Raw genomic sequence first — 4977 nt, 5'->3', positions numbered from 1 at the left:
CCCTTCACCCACTGTTCTGTTGTCCATCCCCCTGGAAGCGGGTTATATGTAGATCATTGAAATCAGTCTCCCCTTTCTCCTCTCACATTCCCTTTACCTTTCTGGTATGGATACTCTAAATATTGATCCTGAGGGGTTTATCTGTCCTAGATTCCCTGTTTTTCCAGCTCCGAAGTATGTCCAGAATGCTCCTACAAGCGAGGATGGTGAGACTTTGTTTCATGTACTTTGGACATGTTGTCAGGAGAGAGCAGTTCTTCTAGAAGGACCTCATGTTTGGTAGAGGGACAGAGAAAGAGCAGAAGGCCTTCAACAAGATGGACTGACACAGTGACAACAGTGGTTTCAAGCATGGGGACAATTGGGAGGCTGACGCAGGACAGCGCAGTTTCCTTCTGTTGTTGACAGGGCCACTATGGGTCAGAACTGACTCAGTGGTGCCTAACATCAGGTAAAACCATAAGCAATAGGTCTGGATCTGCAGTAGGTACATATATATTAGGTTTTAGTTAACCTCATTTTTTATGGTCTTATATTTTCTTCACTCTCTCACTGCCATCGAGTGGATGCAACTCATAGAAGTCGTGTAGGACAGGGCAGAACTGACCCAATGGGTTTCCAAAAGGCAAAGGGGCAGTTCTATCCTTAAGACAAATTTTTGGTCTAGTTGTTTTCCATTTAAAAAGCATTGATTTTAAAAACTAATAACTTAAAACAGCCACACAAAAAGGAAATATATGGTCCACAAACATTCTTTTCCTTACGAAAGCTTTATGATGAATTATTATCATCAACCAGTCTTTTACTATGAAACTTGAATGGCCAATTGAGACAAACAGTGCTGAGACCATTCTTCCACCCCTGATTAAGACTGGAATGGAAGGTGTGAGGGGTAATATTCATTTAGCCTTCTGAGCCTTCTGCACAGACTTAGTGACCTTGCCAGCTCCAGCAGCCTTTTTGTCCACTGCCTTGATGACACCCACAGCAACTGTTTGTCTCATGTCACAGACAGCAAAAGGCCCAGAGGAAGATAGTCATAAAGGCTTTCCACACACATAGGCTTCCCAGGTACCATGTCAACAATGGCAGCATCACCAGACTTTGAGAATTTGGGGCCATCTTCCAACTTGCCAGAATGGTGATCAATCTACTCTGAGCTTAGCAAACTTGCAAGCAATGTGGGCAGTGTGATGATCCAGCACAGGTACATCTCCAGCACGGATTTGGCCTGGATGGTTCAGGGTGATCACCGGAGGGTGAAGCCAGCTGCTTCCATTGGTGGGACATTTTTGCTGTCACCAGCTGCATTGCCACGGTGAACATCTTTGACAGGGACGTTCTTGACACTGAAGCCTACATTGTCCTCAGCACAGCTTCACTAAAAGCTTCATGGTACATTTCAAAAGACTGCACTTCCGTGGTAACATTGACTGGAGCAAAGTTGACCACCACGCCAGGTTTCAGAACCCCGGTTCCACTGTGTCCTCAAGGACCATGCTGAGACCACCAGTCTTGTAGACGCCTTAGAGTGGCAGGCGCAGGGGCTTGTTTGTTGGGTGAGTTGGTGGCAGGATGCAATCCAGAGCTTAAAGCAGTGTGGTCCCCCTAGCATTGCCATCCTATGGTAACCTTCCACCCTTGAAGCAAGACAGATGAGCACTTGGTTCCAGCATGTCATCACCATTCCAACTAGAAATTGGCATAAATACTACTGTCAGGTCTGTAACCAATTTTCTTACTGTCGATGCTGACCTACTTAACGTTTCCTCCTGTCTCTTCTGGCTGTAGGTAGGCTCAGTAGAAGCCATTTTGTTAACACCAACAATGACTTTCACACCCAGTGTGTAAGCCAGAAGGGCATGCTCATGGGTCTGCCCATTCTTAGAGATACCAGCTTCAACTTCACCAGCACCAGCAGCAACGACGAGGACAGCACAGTCAGCCTGTGATGTTCCTATAATCTTATTTTTAATGATGTCTTTGTGTCCGGGGACATCCATGATGGTCACATACTTCTTGTTGGTCTCAAATTTCCACAGGGAGAGCTCAATGGCGATGCCACGCTCCTGTTTGGCTTTCAGCTTACCGAAGACCCTTCCCCATCTCAGCGGTTTCCTTCTCGAATTTTTCGATGGTTCTTTTGTTGACCCCACCACATTTGTAGATCAGGTGACCAGATGTAGTGGACTTGCCAGAATCGACATGTCCAGTAACAATGATGTTGATATGGGTCTTTTCATTTCCCATTTTGGCTTAGGATTTTGCAATGGTTTTCACTGACACCTATATTCTGACGGCAAACCCATTGTGAAAAAGCTCACTGGTAATTTTCAATGCATTGTTGCATGTTTGATTAATCTCAGTCAGAAGGAGTTTGCCTAATTCTTCAATCTCTTCATCATTGGCTCCAGTAACCCAGTAATTGGTGTGCAAATTTGAAAAACAGCCGTATCAATTGGTCTTCATTATAAGCCTTTAGGTGTAATCCTATTATAACCAGTATTATTCTTCAGTATAGATGTTGAAATCTTCTTTTTTACAATTACTTCAGTGCCACCTCTTTTAAAGTCTTCATTCCCAGTAAACCGTAAGACTACAACTCCAAGTGGCCAATATGAGTCAATTTCAGCTCACAGTGTCTGGGTATCATCTTTTATATTTTCCATTTTATTTTGATGACTTATAGTTTTCAAAAAGTCATACTTTCTATATTCTAATTTTTTATATATGGATGTAGTTGTTTCTTCTCAGTTTTACATTTGTCCATGAAAGCCTTGCTCCAACTAAGTCATTAATGACAACTCTACTTTCAAGAGACAAACCTTTTCTATGCAAATTCTGTTAACCGTCCATCCTGCTCAGTTCATCTTCTGGAGCTACAGCAAACATTGCTTTGCTGCTATGAGTAGGGTTTACATGAACTAATTCCTCAGATTTTGAATTTGGATTTATTTTTCCTAGCGTACTATCTTTAGTCTAGAAGCTCTATTATAATCTATTCACCATGGGTCACCCATGTGGTATTTGAAATACTCGTGGCACATCTTCCAAGACCATCCTCAACATCAGCATGTGAGTACCATTGTCTGACTGCTACTAACCCGAGGAGCTGTGTGTGTATCCTGCACACGTAGAGCATTGCCCAGAATACCAGGCAATAGCCTATAGATCAGTCAATGGCATTTCTATTTGAACACATTCTTGGCCATTTACTCTACTATGCACTATGTGGCATTATGAAAGGAAGAAATTACAATTTTGTGACCACCTGCTTTTTATTAATTCCTAACTTTTTCAAAGACTGATATTATTTATGCATTTTCTTTAAAAATGAATATGAAAAGCAGTCTAAACTGGAGAAATTCACAAATGAAGAATAATAAAAATAGCATAGAATTAAATTCAAATTTGCTTTAAAAAGGTGATACAGCCACGGCCATATAATTCATCACCACATCCTTTGTCTCAGAGAATGTTATCAACTGATGGCATCGACTGTCTCTTGGTTGCAGTAAAGGAATCCTAAGCAAGAAGCATATCATGGTCTAGAAGGAATTTTGTGATTGTCAACCAAGTAAACATGTTGAAAAGGCAGAAATAATACAAGAAAGAGAGAGGAATTTGAGGATCTTTGGTCTGTCCCCACTTCCAGCCCAAATGCAACGAGAACTATCTTGTAATAATTACAACAGATAAAATTATCTAATCTATATTTTATAATGAGGAGGTTTTGTTTGTTTCTCCAGAACTCTGAAAATTTTAATATCCTAATGATATAGCTCACTACCTGTCCAGTTTCAGGCCTTTAGGAAATTACTGAGCCTAATTTCCAAGTGACAGCTTCTCCATAACTAACAATGACCCTCATGGATTCCAGAGGACAGGTTTTGATGAGCAGAAACTCTGGGGGCTTCGGAGTATGAAGATTCCTGAGGAGCCGCAGTCTTTGTGTGTACTGTTTTCCATAGCTAAGTCACGGGTCACCTATTTGAATGGCGTTTAATTTTTTTTTGATAAAAGAACAATTTTTATCAGAACTCATAACATTTTTGGAGCTGCAATTTTTTGTAGGAAAATACTGAAAGTTATAGTTTTGTGGCTTTTAACTAAACTTTATACTTTTATTAAAATTTCTCTTTTTGCACATAAAATGTGTGTAAAATAATAATAGCTAGACTTTTATTATCAAAGTCAGAATTTCTCCATTATGTTCGGGTAGGAGTCTAAGAACTCTAATGAGATGAAAAAGAGAGACAGAGAGAGAGAGAGAGAGAGAGAGAGAGAGAGAGAGAGAGAGAGAGAAATAGACACCTAAGCAACTGCAAAGAGAAACTGTTTATATCACTTATGCCTTAATACTTAGGTCAGTCTCTTAAATACTGCCTGGCTTCTCTGCTTTGAGGTGGTGTTGTATGATATTTTAAAACATTAACGGAGCTCTTCTTTCCTCTGGAGTAAATTATTGATGTCTGAATGTATTTATTTATTCATTGTAAGATCATCAAAATCTTTGCTATGAGATGAACCTATGAGCATAAGAGGCCATAACAGAGATTGATCGTCTATTCCTTTATTTCTTAATTCTATTTTTAAAAACCATTTCACATATTCATGGGTTAGTCAAAAAGCAATGGACTAGGTTTCCAGTTCATACATGCTTGGGTTTATCCCAATAAATACAGGTTTAAACATTTCTCTATCAACAGCGGATGACTACAGACAAGTTCTTTTACTAAAATACATGTGTTAGTCTCACCAAAACAAAAAATAAAACCCACTCCACCAAAACAGGGACTTCTGGGGTCATCTGATAGGACAGTTAAATTCAAGGCTGCGATGTCAGCTCAGGAGATCGTGCTGCTGTTCTTTTAAAATGTCATAGAAGCAACTCCTATGACATGCCTAGATTTTCTTCACACATATGGGATGATCATGGGAATTTATTATGAAGAAATTTTAAGAAAATGTTGGTGA

General features: G+C 40.1%; 1 pseudogene; it reads right to left on the bottom strand.

Moving 5' to 3' along the window:
- Positions 1-896: 896 nt before the first annotated feature.
- On the bottom strand, positions 897-2250 carry LOC142443526 (elongation factor 1-alpha 1 pseudogene; annotated as a pseudogene).
- Positions 2251-4977: the final 2727 nt, after the last annotated feature.

The sequence above is a fragment of the Tenrec ecaudatus genome, chromosome 3 (assembly GCF_050624435.1).
Source record: "Tenrec ecaudatus isolate mTenEca1 chromosome 3, mTenEca1.hap1, whole genome shotgun sequence".
NCBI lineage: Eukaryota > Metazoa > Chordata > Mammalia > Afrosoricida > Tenrecidae > Tenrec > Tenrec ecaudatus.
This window is presented reverse-complemented; position numbering and strand designations above follow the sequence as displayed.